The sequence below is a fragment of the Giraffa tippelskirchi genome, chromosome 7, assembly GCF_054371585.1.
Source record: "Giraffa tippelskirchi isolate mGirTip1 chromosome 7, T2T-mGirTip1v1.2.pri, whole genome shotgun sequence".
In the NCBI taxonomy this organism is placed as follows: domain Eukaryota; kingdom Metazoa; phylum Chordata; class Mammalia; order Artiodactyla; family Giraffidae; genus Giraffa; species Giraffa tippelskirchi.
In genome coordinates this window covers 155,359,564-155,376,296 of record NC_137281.1, presented here as the reverse complement: position 1 = coordinate 155,376,296, position 16,733 = coordinate 155,359,564, and the positions used below count along the sequence as shown (strand labels likewise).

General features: G+C 37.6%; 1 long non-coding RNA gene across 1 annotated transcript; it reads right to left on the bottom strand.

Annotated features, from left to right (window-relative positions):
- Positions 1–1,510: 1,510 nt before the first annotated feature.
- On the bottom strand, positions 1,511–14,970 carry LOC145512108 (uncharacterized). The gene is made up of 6 exons (XR_014058281.1): positions 14,930–14,970; positions 12,911–13,162; positions 11,934–11,978; positions 10,380–10,460; positions 5,554–9,625; positions 1,511–1,871 (listed from the first exon to the last, which is right to left on the bottom strand). It is a non-coding gene; the product is annotated as an uncharacterized LOC145512108 (long non-coding RNA).
- Between the last annotated feature and the right edge of the window lie 1,763 nt (positions 14,971–16,733).

Sequence of the window (16,733 nt, the reverse complement as noted above, 5' to 3'; positions counted from 1 at the left end):
ACTTTGTGTAGCAAGGTTCTAAAGACCTTCGCTACAATTTATCTGTCTTTCTTTAGATTAAAAAAAAAAAAATCTCATAATCTGTGAATGTTCTATGTGTATGTATTTAGTCAATAAGTCACACTGGACTCTTTGCGACCCCATGGACTGTAGCCCACCAGTCTCCTCTGTTCACGGGATTCTCCAGACAAGAATGCTAGAGTGAATTGCCATTCCCTTCTCTAGGGGATCTTCCCTACCCAAGGATCAGTCTCAGGTCTCCTGCATTGCAAGTGGATTCTTTACCATCTGAGCCATCAGGGAATCCTGAATTTTCTATTGGCATAGCCAAACAAAGCCTATTTTGCAGGTCGATGTCAATCCAAGGCACCGAATTGTCTTGTCTCTGTCCCTTTGACTTACCAGTGAAACACAAATTTCTTTTCTTAGTACATTGTGATGGAGTATTTGTTTATGCTACTTCCCCACCATTTTTTCTTAATTGGTGGGAATAAATAACTACTTTCAAGATGTAATCCTAGGAAGGCTCTGCGTTTTGATAAAATAATTTTATCTCCTTGAGTTTTCCCACATCTTTCTCTTAGTTATTTAACACTAAAGTGATCATGTGCATAGCTCTGTGTAGGGTATAGTATGTCTCTGATGGGCAAAGGAACTTCACAGTATGAAATTCTTCTCATCCCAACCACCTTATGATCTTGACAGCTGCACACAATGTGACATATGCCATTAGCACACAAAAGCGGTTCTTGGCCTCACTGTTGGGCACACTGCATGCAAAGAGAGGTGCTAGGTGTGCACTGATGAGTTTATTAGTGATGTTAGTAAAAGATGCCAAACTTTGCAAAGAGTTGATTGTTAAAATGCTACAGTGGATTGTAATTTAGGATTTTGACTATACAACGAAGCAATGAAGTCATGCTGATACTTTTTCTCATTTGCTTTCCTTTGAGAATTTGGAAAGAGGGGAATTTTGTCTTGGACACTGGGATCATGCACACGTGATTATCATCCATCTATCTTTCTTTTACACAAGATTTACTATAACATTTCACAAGTGCCAAGTAGGTTTGTTTTATCCACTAAAATTTCTAGTTATTTAGGTTCTGTCCAGAAAATCCAACCCATGTCTGCTTATGTAACTCCAAAGAGAAAGTAGTTTATTTTTCTCCCCAAATATATCCTTCTAACTTTTGGGGTATAATCAGAGGGAAAGTTTCCTACAATTGCAACATGCTCTACCTAAATAATAATAATCCTTCTCCAGCATGCTTCTTATTCTACTCAACCACATCAATACCTGATCCTGTGTTTTATGTCAAACTCTGCTCATAATCCAGTTAATTTTAAGGACGCGTCTCCTTTTTTTTTTTTCTTCTTCTTCTTTTTTCTTTTTCTGCTGTATTAAAGCATATTGATCTCAACTATCAGTAAACACATGAACTCCTTTTAACCAAAATTACTCAACAGATGTTCAGTTTTTATCCACTTGTTCTGTTTGTTAACCTTATTTTTCCACATATATTATAGTTTACTGAGGTCATAATCAGGTAACAGATTTGTTTTCTATTGTGCTAGGCCCAAAACAATCCCTTGCTAGGCCCAAAACAAAACCAACACAAAACCCCACATGCATGTGTCAGTCGCTCAGTCATGTCTGATTCTTTGTGACCCCATAGACTGTACCCCTCCAGGCTCCTCTGTCCATGAACTTCTCCAGGCAGGAATACTGGAGTGGGTAGCCATTCTCTTCTCTGGGGGATCGTCCAGAACCAGGGGTCAAACCCGGATCTCCGTCATTACAGGCAGATTCTTTACCATCAGAGCCACCAGTTTATTTTATGAACATCAAAACAACTGAAATCCCATTTCTGAAAATAAATAAGCAGAACAGATAGTTTATTTTGCAACTCAGAAAGGATGAGCTAATTAGAAATGAAATTAATGTGTATGTGACCTCGTTAATTGTGTATGTGTATGTGGTCTCAGCTTAATTCAATCCTTATTTCTTCTCTGGTTTGTTCATTGTCTTTGGTAGGGAATGAGGTCATTCAAATCTACTGATTTTAATAAGTTCTAAAGTAATTTCTGAGACCCAAGGCAGAGCAAGTGATTCTATGATACAAAAATATGACTGCAACTTCTATCGATCTTTTTCCTTTTCCCATGAAGATTATGGAAAGACAAATTGGGATTTTTTGAACAGAAAACTAAAGGGTTTATATGCCTTCATCCCTCTTTATATATTTTAAATAATGCATAAAGAAGAAAATGGATATAAAAATAAAAAAATAAAATCACAACAAGATACCACTAATTCCTATTAAAATGACTAAAATGTAAAAAAAAGCAAAAGAAAAAGCTGTCAATTTCAGCTTTGGAGAGAATGCAAAATGGTAGAGTCACTTTGTAAGAAATTTCCAAACTTTTCCAAAGTTAAATATACACTTACCACATGACCTAACAATCCTAAATATTAAGAGAAAGGAAACCTTATATTTAAAACAAAACCTACATGCAAAAGTTTGTAGCAATTTATTCATAATCACCGAACACTGAAAATCACAATTCAAATGTCCATCAATTAGTAAATAGATATACTGTGGTGCACTCATACAATGGAATACTACTTAGCAATAAAAGAATTATTGATACATGCAACAATATGTATGACTCTCAAAAGTGGTATGCAGAAAAAAAAAAAAAAAGAAGAAAATGGAAAATGGACCCTCTCAATATGTGGAAGAATATGTATGCTTTCAATTAGTAAACTCAGAGTCTCAACTGACTCCCAAGAAATAGTTTCATAGTATTACACCTCTTGAAAGCTGTTTTCAAAGAAAACATGAGTGTGAAGTGAAAATCATTCAGTTGTGTCTGACTCCTTGTGACCCCATGGACGACTATACAGTCCATGGAATTTTCTAGACCAGAATACTGGAGTGGGTAGCCTTTCCCTTCTCCAGGGGATCTTCCCAACCCAGGGATCGAACCCAGGTCTCCCACCTTGCAGGCGGATTCTTTACCAGCTGAGCCACAAGGGAAGCCTAAGAATCCTGGAGTGGGTAGCCTTTCCCTTCTCCAGTGGATCTTCCGGACCCAGGAATCAAACTGGGATCTCCAGCATTGCAAGCAGATTCTTTACCAGCTGAGCTATCAGGGAAGCCCAAAATATGAGTGTAACAAGAAAAAGGCACAGTTGCTGGTGTTGATGAAAACTACCATACACGTGACTTCCAGACTGTCCACCAGCTGCGCCAGGAAAGGAGTTTTATGGGAGTGTTTTGTTTGCTCTTCTCCTTTTCTCCCCCCACCCCCCCCATTTTTTTCCTCCATTTTTTAAAATTTGATTTGCTTATGTTTCTGAAATGAAGCCGTGACAATAATGAAACTCTGATGGAATGTGACTATTGAAATGTGGGAAAAGACCACATTTCAACCTGTCTCTATACTGAAGTTGAACCCAACTCAGCACCGCAGAGTTGAAGTAACTTTAAACCATGTTCTTAGCACATAACAAACCATCATCAGAACAAAGTAGAATTGGAATGCTCTTTATGCAAACAACATTAAGCAGGGTGTTATGTATCTTTTAACAAGATTTAAATGTAAGTAGGATATATCTTTTGAGTTGAACTTGAAGAAAACCAGGCTGTGCCATAGAAATGCTGCTATGGAACATTGATTCAACTGCTTAGAAAAGTTCAAGTAGTCAAAACAAGAACTTTCAACAGCATCCAAGTATCCCCATTCAGAGTTTGTTTTCTGGATGACAGAAAATTTCAGTTAACTTGAAGTGTGTGTCCATAAAAAGCTATTTTTTTACTCTTAAAACACTTGTTAAGTTCACAAAAATTCTCTTGGTGGATAGAAATGGTTAGCAGAGGGATGATCTCTCAGCAACAGCAGGAATTTAGCAAATTTTCTTTTACAAAAAGATTCTTTGCTTTTGATGTATCTACCAAAGATACACAAATAACTTACTTTGTGATTAAGTTTTCTGTAAGATGAATTACAGATAGCTACAATTTTTTTTTTTTAATATAATTTTCCTTCTACAAGCTCATGTAAGAGCAGAAAGGTGAATCTTGCAGGAATGGAAGTTTCATTTTGTATTAATTGTAGGGAAAAGATAACATTAGTAGAAAGTGTTCGTGTCTGTGTATTTAATTTGTCTGAAATAAAAGGCCCCCATATCTAAATGCTGCTGCCCTTCTACTAATTCTGGATATTCTCTTGCACATTTTTTATATCTGGATTCGCATTTCTTGGGCCTTCTCTGGTGGCTCAGATGGTAAGGACTCTACCTGCAATGAGGGGGACACAGGTTTGATCCCTCATTTGGGTAGGTCCCCTGGAGAAGGAAATGGCAACCCACTTCAGTATTCTTGCCTGGAGAATCCCACAGAGAGAGAGGAGCCTGGCGGGCTACAGCCCATGGGGTTGCAAAGAGTCAGACATAACTGCGCAACTAACTCTTTCACTTTTTCAAATTTCTCAAATCTGGATTCATGCAGATGTGACTTTTCAGAAAATCTAAGAATTTTGGTTCTAATAATAGGAGTATTGTGAATATTTTATTAATAGAAAAGAAGGAAAATGGAAGGAAGAGAGTGTTAAAAACAGGAAGGAGAAGCAAATTTTGAGGCAAGTTGATGGTGAAGTTTTTGTTTTTGTTTTTTTTTCAAAGTGATCCTGAGGGGAATTCCAAGTTGAGTGTGGTCTAAAACAAAATTCCCATTTTGTGTGAAGAAAATGGGAACATTTTAAAAAGGTCTTGAGGATCACAATGGGTTCTAAAATATTGGAGTGAGTTCCCAAGTCAATAAACCAAAGGTCCTGAACTTTTACTGGGAGATGGGTGAAGAAATTTGTTCTTAGGCCAGTTTCTGTCCAAGCTGCTTCATGTTTATTATCCCTTTTAAATTTTTCAACCATTAGTTTTATGAAATAGGTATTATCTCTGTTTTATAGGTGGAAAAATAGTGGTCATAAATAAAAATAAGATGAAAGCCTAAGAACTGATTTATATATTTAGATATGATGACAAGCAAGCAAAAAATTTGAATGGCGTACAAGGCATACATGTTCAGTCTTGAGAATAGGAGAATGCTAAATTCAGATAAACACATACACACACATACATGTGTTGACAACTTGCTTTTACTTTGGGACCTGTCTGTTCCTTGAGTCACTGCTTACCAAGTTGTTGAACAAAAAACAGCAACTGGTTATAATTCTCCCTTTGTTATTGTATTAAAGAATCATGTTTGGGTCCTAGTGAATAAAATAAATTCATTACTTTAATAACTGTAACTGGAAAAAAGTTCTTAAATAATTAAATAATAAGATATTTGCTTTTATCGTTTAAAGATATTTTATAAGCAGCTTTGTGTACTGCATTTCCTTAACTTATAGCAAAGGATGTAAAAATGTAGTTTAGTTCAGTTCAGATCAGTCACTCAGTCGTGTCTGACTCTTTGCAACCCCATGGCCTGCAGCATGCCAGGCTTCCCTGTCCATCACCAGCTCCCAGACCTTGCTCAAACTCACGTCCATCGAGTCAGTGATGCCATCCAACCATCTCATCCTCTGTCTTCTCCTTCTCCTCCCACCTTCAATCTTTCCCAGCATCAGGGTCTTTTCCAATGAGTCAGTTCTTCGTATCGGGTGGCCAAAGTATTGGAGTTTCAGCTTCAGCATCAGTCTTTCCAATGAATATTCAGAACTGATTTCCTTTAGAATGGGCTGGTTGGATCTCCTTCGGGTTCAACGGACTCTCAAGAGTCTTTTCCAACACCACAGTTCAAAAGCATCAATTCTTTGTTTCCCAGCTTTCTTTATAGTCCAACTCTCACATCCATACATAACTACTGGAAAAACCATAGCTTTGACTAGATGGACATTTGTCAGCAAAGTAATGTCTCTGCTTTTTAATATGCTGTCTAGGTTGCTCATAGCTTGTTTTCCAAGGAGCAAGTGTCTTTTAATTTCATGATAAAAAGGTAGGAGATGCACATACTCTTGGCACACATATTCCCTGTTATGTAACAGGCCATCTCTGACTGCCGGTTTGCTCAGTCACATCTGACTCTTTGCAACACTATGGACTGTAGCCCGCCAGGTTCCCCAGTCCAGGGGATTTTTGAGGCAAAAATACTAGAGTGTAAAGAGAGGTATAAGTCAAAATGATAGATATAGTAACTAGCATATATAGCTCTTCTTATGCCTGTGCCATTCTAAGTACTTTACATTTACTAACTTGCTTTGATTCTCATAACAGCCTTATGAGATAGGCTTACACTAGTTTGTAAGATAGAAAATCAAGGCACAATGGGGTTGAACATTTTCCCAAAGTCCATAGAGCTACTGGTCAGTAGCAGAGTTATGTTTGAAATCTACACACTCTGACAGCACAATGTGTACACCTACCTGTTATGTGATGGCATGTAGCTTCTCTAAAATTAGTAATCCTTGCTTGCATCAAATGGAATTGTCATGAATTTAATATTAACAACCTCTTTGTTTTAGGTTATTATTTAAATGAAAAACAGCAGTAGAGATTTCTCAACAGATAAGAAATAGTAAAGTACTATAGCTTATAATCATATAATCTGGAAGAAGAATATATATCTCCTATCTTTCAATTCATTATGTTTTGCTACTTCTCAAAGCGACCAAAGTCATCTTTAATCAGTTATTTTACATCCACCTAGATACGTTTAATAATTTACATGACTTCAACAAAGTAAGAAACACTTCATCTCGAAGTGTTTCTTGAGCAACTTGCGTTTTCAAGCTATATTTTGTATATGGGTATAAAATAAAGAACAGAAAATACAATGGTTTAAAAAACGTTTAAATCTGTAAGAACATTAAGAAAAATCATATGCTTTTTACTGTAAAAAATTCAAGATATTGTATTTTCCCAAGATTAAAAATAAGCAAACAAATAAGAAAATAAAAAATAAGACCGTCTTGAAAGTAAATTGTTAGTCACTCAGTCATGTCTGACTCTTCGGGACCCCACGGACTGTTGCTCGCCAGACTCCTCTGTCCGTGGAATTCTCCAGGCAATAATTCTGGAGTGGTTGCCATTGCCTTCTCCAGGATAACTTCCCGACCCAGGGATTGAACCCAGGTCTCCTGCATTACAGGCTGATTCTTTACTGTCTGAGCCACCAGGGAAGACCAAGATCCTCTTAAGATCAAAAGTAAAGTACATGGTAAATACATTTTTGCCAAAGAACAGGAGAATTCTCTGGGCTATAATGAGTGAAAAGAAAATCAGTGAGAGTATCTCACATCTCTTGGTTTATTCAAAGCCTTAAAAAGAGATGGCAAAAATTAAACAAATGAAACAATTTTTATTTGATTGATAGAATATATGCTATGAGGGCAAGAAAATTTGAGTGATACAAGATCATGATTATCATCAAACTAGTCAATCACCATCATGCAATTTGAATTAATAACTCTATCACATGCTGATATAATACCGTTTCATACTACAATTGCTAGTTACTAAGAAATCTTTCTGAGACTAGCATTATTTGCCATCATTATATTTACATAGTTTTACTCTACAGCAAGCATCCTATTGTTTGATTTATTAGATAGCTATATCTCTATTTATCTCACTCATTAATAGGAATCTCTGTTTGCAAAGCATCTTATCTGTTCAGTCTTGTTCTGGAAGACACAAGCCAGACCCATTTCAAATGGAAATCACTTTCACTGAAACCAAGGGACAGTATTTCATGGAAGCATCAGTTCCAGCAGGATCTGATGACTTTCTCTCCTGTGCTCTTTAGAAGCTAAATAAAATGCCTTTCAAATTTAATAGACCAGATTCAGAATTAGAGTGAACAACCATCTCTGTTTGCCTAGGACTCTGAAGTTTCCCAGGTCAGGGTTGTTGTTTTTTTTTTTTTTCTAAAACAGAAAATGTCAGGCAAGTGGGGATGGTATACCCTATGAGCAGTATACTCAGGTCAGTCTACCAAACCGTGTATCACCAAAGCACTAATGATATCTTTCTCATGAGTCCTTGGCCTAAAACTTGGATCCCTCTGTAGCAAAGAGCTACTATTCCCTTCCAATTATATCAGGCTATTTTGGGCATTAAGGTCTATCACTGGATGGAACTAGCCAGGAAATGAAGAACTCGTAGACTTGATCAGGGAGAAGAGAGAACAGCAACAAGGGGGAGATGTATACGGCCAATGTTTGGCTAATAAGCAACATCAACTGATATGTTTGTTGATTTTCACTGCTGTTGTCCCTTGGGAACATTTTTTAGAATCTGAGAACTGACCACAAGATATAAAAATCATATTATCACAAGCCTCTAACATTTTTAAAAGCACATCTTTCTGATTAACAGAAATTTAAAAGTGACCAAGAATCAAAACTTGAATCAAAGGCCAGTGAGCTGATGTGTTGCCTGGTATAAACATGGGTCTGTGACCCCACTGGGATAGGAGCACGCCCCAGCACTTCATCTCAAATGAGTAGCTGTGTGAACTCGTGAATGGCAATAAATAGCAAGTGGAGAATCTTGTTTCTTTTCCACGGTAGATGATTTTGTTACCACCATGGAGTTCAATAAATCCATATCAATGATTTGCTAGTATTTGCTGCTGCTATCGGTTATGTTAGGATGTGTGCTAAGTCACTTCAGTCATGTCCAACTCTTTGTGACTCTATGGACCATAGCCTTTCCAAGCTCCCCTGTCCACGAGATTCTATAGGAAAGAATATTGGAGTAGGTGTCCATGCCCTACTCCAGGAGATCTTCCCAACCCAGGGATCAAACCCACATCTCTTACATCTCCTGCATTGATAGCTGGGTTCTTTACCACTAGTGCCACCTGGGAAGCCCCTATATAGGATAATATGAAGGCTAATATCCATACTATGAATGGCATCAACTTGGATTTCCTAAAGAACTAGACACCACTGCAAACAAGAGATGGGTCCATCCCCCCCAATAGCCATTGCCATTGGAGTGACCACAGTAAATTGCTTCATATTTTTAAAGGTCAATGCTTACACCTCAAAGAAACTGGAGAGTTAAATATCCCCACAGCTTAAGAAAAGCTGGTTCTTGCAAGGTTCTAACCAAGCTAAGGAAAAATGACTCTATTATTCCATCTGCCTTTACCAGCAGAAAACATTTCTTCCTTAGGATGGTTGTAAAGTGTGTATTTTTTAGGTTTGGATTCAGAGAGTCTAGGAAATGAGGTTACATTCAAGGTTACTTGCTTCTTTGGAGTGAATAGAAGTCAGCTCACGTGAATACATAAATGCTGTCATTTATTACATAGCATATATTTATTTTTTAGTATTGTCTAAAACCAACTTATAGTAGCCTCAATTTCATATCCATATTTATCATTAATACACTTCTATGTAAAAGTACTCTCTATAAAATTAAGTGGGTCATTACTAGGAATATTTGACAGTCTTTTGCTAAATTCAAAAAGAACACATGGCAATATACTTCCTGCTAGACAGCTGTCCCCATAAAAAATCTGCTCTCATAAGAAGCATCCTTGTTGACCAGCTGAATGACCCACTTGTGTCTGGGCAGAAATCCATTCATTCTAGGGCTGATACGTTGCTAGGAAGAAAAAGAAAAAAATGTTCTCTTTGCCCATACTTCACAAATAATTCACAAATGGATATAAAAAATTGGACTTCTATTAGTTTAAATTTGACATCCTTGATCATCTGTCCAACAATAACACAAATAACAAGTTATGAACATTTCCTTGGATATTTTATACAATAGCTTCAAATTTTCCAGTTTTCTTTTCCTCCATGAAACTGACATGAGGAAAGCTTTGCTTTTTGCCGATTTCTTTGTGAAAACAGCAAAACTATGTAGAATCCTTTTTTATTCTTTTCTTCTTACAGAAGATATGATTCCTCAGCTCTCAAGGTAAATTAACCTTAAATAGAACTGATGACAAATAAATGAATAAAAAGAGGAAACGTCAGCCTCTTTCTCTGTGAAAACAGGAAATGCACACTTCAGACAAAGACAGACAAGGCTGAAAAATCACCATCAGAATCCTTCCCACTCCTAGAGCAACTGTGCCTCTTGCTCTCGAAAATCATGTGATGCGTTCCTAATTCAGAGGGTGATGGCAGTCCTGCTCAATAAAAGTCTCTTAATATCAGAATGAAATGTGCAAAATAGCTGTATTGTTTTTTCAAAATATAATCCATTATCCTATTGTCTTTCATGGATTTTACTTCGCCCACCTGGTCCTTTTCCTAGACATATAACGTTACTTCAGTTCTGAAGGCTTAGATGAGGAAAACCAAATATCATGATGCTGGTTAATAAAAACATAGTGAATAATACTGACCTGGGCTTCAGATGGTAAAAAAAATCTGCCTGCGATTCGAGAGACATAAGACACGGACTCGATCCCTCAGTTGGGAAGATCCTGTGGAGAAAGGGATGGCAATCTAGTCCAGTATTCTTGCCTGGGAAATCCTATGGATAGAGGAGCCTGTCGAGTTACAGTCCATGGGGTCGCAAAGACTTGGACATGACTGAGCAACTAGCACACACACATTGACCAACTTCAAATAATAATCCCATTGGTTATTAGGAACTGACACTTTATATGTCCGGTATCCCCTTTGCCTCATCTTGTTGTTCGGTCGCTAAGTTGTGTCCAACTCTTTGTGACCGCATGGATGCAGTACGCCAGGCTTCCTTGTCCTATAATATCTCCCAGAGTTTGCTCAACCTCATGTTCATTGAGTCAGTGATGGCATCCAACCATCCCATCCTCTGTTGCCCCCTTTTCCTCCTGCCCTAAATCTTTCCCAACATCAGGGTCTTTTCCAATGAGTCGGCTCTTCACATCTGGTGGCCAAAATATTGGAGTTTCAGCTTCAGCAGTCCTCCCAATGAATATTCAGTGTTGATTTCCTGTAGGATAGACTGGTTGGATCTCCCTGTTGCCCAAAGGACCCTCAAGAGTCTTCTCCGGCACCACAGATTGAAAGCATCAATTCTTCAGTGCTCAGCCTTCTTTATGGTTCAATTCTCACATCTGTACTCAGCCTGATGTAGTACAAAATTATTTTATACCACTTCATAGGGTTGATAATAATATTTAACCAAAATGCATGCCTACATAGTACCTGGTGCAATCAATATTTGTTCCATTTTGACAGCTTACTGTTCAAAAATTTAGAAAATCTCTTTCCATCTTGATTTATAGAATCTGTTTGAATGTACAGGCATACTGCACTTCACTGCTTTTTGCTTTATTGCCTTCATAGATACTGCGTGGTTTTACATATTGAAGCTTATTCAACTCCAAATCAAGTGTGTTTATCGGCACCATTTTTCCATGAGCATTTGCTCACTGCTTCTCACTGTGTCACAGTTTGGTAATTCTTGCACTATTCAGACTTTGTCCTTATTGTTAATATCTGTTACAGAGAACTGTGATCACTGATCTTGGATATTATTACCATGACTTGCTAAAGGTTTAGATGATGGCTAATATTTTTTTAGCAATGGAGTATTTTTTAATTAAGGTATTCATTTCTTAAGATATATTGCTATTGCACATTTAATAGACTAAAATAGTATAAACATCAATGTTATATGTGCTAGGAAAAACAAAAACAAAATTGTATGATTGGCTTTATTGCAACATTCACTTTGTTGCCTTTGCCTGGAACCAAACAGCAATGTTTCTCAGGTATGCCTGTACCAAGTTCTTAAGCATATTTCCTCTGATTACTCAAGCAAGTAAATATTGTCTTTTTTATAAATGCCTATACGCTTATAGCCAATTAGACTCAAGATGTTTATTATAGCCTGTCTTCTATTACAGTTTTGGAGGTCTCCTCTTCACAAGATGACCTCTATTTAAAGCACAAGAATAACGGTTTACCTTTTTGCATAAGGAGTCATTACAACTCCTTTAGTCGTAAAATGCCTGTTAAATGAATAGCAGATCACCATCAATGGCTAGCTCTTAGCTTTGGCACAAAGTATAAGAAGGAATGGATTTCCCTGGTGGCTCAGACAGTCAAGAATCCATCTGTAATGCAGGAGACCCGGTTCAATCCCTGGGTTAGGAAGATCTCTTGGAAAAGAGAATGGCAACTCACTCAGGTATTCTTGTGTGGAGAATTCTATGGAGAGAGGAGCCTGGTGGGCTACAGTCCATGGTAAGAAGGAATAGATGCAAAGGTTTTCACACATGCTATACTCACAAATAATGTATTAACAATGCCTTATGAAATTAAAAAAAAAAAAAAACAACATTAAGAAAGCTAAAACTCAATGTACCAAAACACATACTTAAACAAAGATTGCCGAGGATGCTTGAACACTGCTTAAAGCATATAGGTGGCAAAGAAAAGGTTAAAGAGTGACCCGAAGGGAATGCCAAAGGAAAAGATTTCAGGGGAAAAAAGATAAATGAATGTCTTTGGGGTGAAGGAGGTGTTGAAGGATAAGGTTTTAACTCCCCACACCCTTTTGAAAAATACAGGCAGGAGCAATCATCAACGTATTTTTTTCCATATGAAAAGGAGGCAAGATAAAGGGGTGAGAGAGAGACCATCCAGGTCTGAGTCAAGATGATTCCTTTTATTGTCCATTTTGACTCCGACTCAGGAGGGCGCCACCTTCTCTTTGGGGGCTCAGTATTTTTATCTTATACCAAAGCTATCTGAGCAAGCATCTTAGCAAGTATTAATAGGTTTTGGTTAGTCCGGAAAACTTGCTGTCATGAAGTAAACTCTCTTCCTGTGATGTGAGAATTTTTGAGTTCTCGATGGAAGACTCACTATATTTAAATAAGTAAGTACAGCTTAGCGTGAGACTCACAAACATCAGCTGCTTTCCTGAGACGCATCGTACCTGGAGCGTGTCTTTTCAGAGACATCAGGAGCTCCGTGTTCCTGTAGACTGCATCCCTTGAGCTTTTGCAGGGCTTTGTTGCTTTTGATTTCCAGCAAGAACAGAACGTGCAGTCAATCAGGTCGTATCCTTAAACCAGCTTCAATTTGTGGCTCTCGAACCACTCTATTCAGCTTGCCCAGTGGCTCATCACTAAAGAATCCACTTGCAATGCAGGAGATGTGGGTTGAATCCCTGAGTCGGGAAGATCTCCTGGGAAGAAAATGACAATCCACCCCAGTATTCTTGCCTGAGAAATCCCACAGACAGAGGAGCCTGGTAGGCTACAGTCCATGGGGTCGCAAAGAGGTGGACGAAACTTAGCAGCTAAACACCAGCAACAACCACCCTACTAGATTTGGAGACTGTGCCACAGTATTTGCCGGGCTGTTAAACAATGGGAGGAGCCCCTGCTTTCTTCTTTTCGGGATAGGCACAATGTGTCCCTACCTATGTCGAGTAACATTCTCCTTTTTGTTGGGAGAACTTGCAAAGGCAGCGAGAGAAACCAGAAAGCAACTGCATGATTCTCATGAATGTTTCTCTTTACCCTTTTCTCCCTGCCTCATTCGTGTCTTTCTAAATTCCTCAAACCTTCCATGTGCTTTATTTGAATCAAGTAACTTAAGCATTTCTCCAGATTTTACAAAAGGCAGCACATGACTTCTTCATTTAGTGAACTTTGCCAACTATTATAACAGCACTGAATCCTTTATGGTGCCCTTTCCATCTGTATGTAGACACATAGTTTGCAATGTCAATCCTATTGCTCTGAAAACATTCCTACTCGGGCAGACTCGGGTGTCTAACTTGAATATTAGTTACAAGTGTTTCCTAGGCCTAGAAGGTCTCTGTCATTCTGTTTTCAATCTCTAACACAGTATTAGGGAAAGACAGTCATATTTTCAGTGTTATAATAAAACTGTTGTGTCGTCCTCTGGGTAATGTCAGGATCCCTGAATAAATATACAGACCTATAGTTTTCTTCTTTCAGCTTAGTAAGATATTGAATGGACTTGTAGAAGCTTATTTTAAACCCTAAATCTTTGTCAAAGTGATTCTTTAATGCCTGTCTTTGTGTCCAGAATCAAAAAATGATGTCCAAATATGAAATTTAAAATCAATAAATATAATTTGAAAAATATATCCTCTAAAAGTTTAAATTCCTAACATACAAATATGGAAAACAGCTCATGTCCCTTTTAAAATTGGTTGGGCATATGAGATTCTGTATATGAGAGATTTAAGATAAAATAAAGTTGTATATAAATATATATGTAAGCCTACTTGAAATGAATGGTGTTCTTGAAAAAAAAATCTATAGAACAAATGGATAAAGTTATCATAGAACTCTACAGCTGTAAAAATACAAGGAGTATAGGTGGATTCACATAGGAATTTTACCAAGCTTTCAAAGACTAAATAATTTGAGGTAAATCCAGATTATAGAAAAAGACAGAAAATTAGCAATTTTAAAATAAGGATAGCTTTGAAACCAAAAACTGATCAAAGTAGCACATTAAAATGAAAACGAAACACCAGATTTACTTATGAATATCAATGCAACGTAATAATAATAATCTAATAGTAAAATTAATATATAATGACAAAGCGGGGTATTCTCAGTATCGATTCAAAGATATTTCTGTATTGGGAAGTTTATAATATAATTCACCACATCAGTTGATATGCAGAAAGAATATAATTATCTTCGTAGACACTAAACAGGACTTTGACAAAATTCAACACCAACTAATGAGAAAGCATTTCAGAAAATAGAACAGATATTTACTTAATATGAGTTTCATATCATATACATACACAAACACATGTGTGTGTACACAAAAGCCATGCATATCAAATGTACATATATTTGTGTATACACACAAATAATGTATACATATGCATACATTCAATATATATATATGCATATATACAGTTGACCCTTCAACAACATGGGAGTTTGGGGTACCAACTTACTCACAATTGAAGATCTGTCTATAACTTGACAGAATGTATGTGGTTCTATGTCCTCGGTTACTCTTGTCCCTAGAACCTTGGATTCAACCAACCACAGATCATGTAGTACTGTAGTATTTACTATTGAAAAAAATCTGAGGATAAATGGATCCCTGTAGGTTATAACCATGTTGTTCAAAGGGCAACTCTCTATGTATATGCATACACACACATTGGAAGTGTAAGTCAATGACTAGTGAAATGGTTGAAAACAGTTACCTGTGGTAGTAGGGTAGGATAGGGAAAAGAGTGAGTACTACGTGAACACATCTTTTAAAATAATTTTGACTTTTGAATCATGAAAATATTTTATCTAATCTCAAAATAAAATTAAGTCATAAAGCATAAAAAAGGCTCCTTAAAGTTGAATGTATACACAACAGCAACAACTATATCCATAGCTTAGATGAGCCTAGTTTTGAGATTGATAAAACCCTAGATTCCCACTTGCTCATATTAACATTATCTGCTCTGGCCATGAGATTCCTTTTTTGTTTCTTGTACTTGAAGACATATCCTTTTACTTTCAAACTTGGTTTTTCCTAGGTGATGCTGGTGGTAAAGAACCCACATCCACGTGCCAGTGCAGGAGATTCATGCATGCATGCATATTTTGTTGTTGCTGTTCAGCTGCCCAGTCACGTCCTACACTTTGCAGCCCCATGGACTTCAGCATGCCATTTCTCCCTGTCCCTTATCATCTCCTAGAGTTTGCCCAAGTTCATGTTCATTGCATCACTGATGCCGTCTAGCCATCTCATCCTCTGACGCCCTCTTTTCCTTCTGCCCTCAATCTTTCTCAGCATCAGGGACTTTTCCAATGGGTCATCTGTTTGCATCAGATGACCAAAATACTGGAACTTCAACTTCCACATCAGTGCTTCCAGTGAATATTCAGGATTGATCTCTCTTAAGATGGACTGGTTTGACCTCCTATCTATCCAAGGGGCTTTCAGGAGTCTTCTTAAGCGCCACAGTTCTAAGACATCAATTCTTTGGTGTTCTGCCTTCTTTACCGTCCATTTCTCACAATTGTAGGTGACCACTGGGTAGACCATGCCTTGACTATATGGACCTTTGTTGGCAGAATAATGTCTCTGCCCTCCAACACACTGTCTAGGTTTGTCATCACTTTCCTGCCAAGAAGAAATCGTCTTCTAATTTCATGGCTGCAGTCACAATCTGCAGTGATTTTGGAGCCCAAGAAGAGGAAATCCATCACTACTTCCACTTTTACCCTTTTATTTACCAGCATGCATATATGTGTGTGTGTGTGTGTGTATAAAAATTTTAAAAATATTTTATTTAGGATTTCTTCCTGCTTTAAAAGAGATTCTGTATTAAATCATTCTAGCCATTGTATAAATCCAAAACCTTTGATGGCTTCCCAGGTGGCATAGTGGTAAAGAATCCTCCTGCCAATGCAGGAGATGCAAGAGACATGGGTCGGCTCCATAGATCAGGAAGATCACCTGGAAGAGGAGATGACAACCCACTCCAGTATTCTTCCCTGGAGAATCCCATGGGCAGAGAATCTTGGTGGGCTACAGTACATGGGGTTGCAAAAGAGTAAGACACGACTGAGCACAGCGTGCGGACACACACACACACACACACACACACACACACACCCTTTGATAATATATTCTTAAACAATCTAATTTATCCCAGTAAAAATTTTTAAAAACATAGCAGAGGTGTGCTCTTTGGCCAGTAAACAATGACATTTCAATTTTGTTTTCCAGAAATAGGTATGATGTCAGTC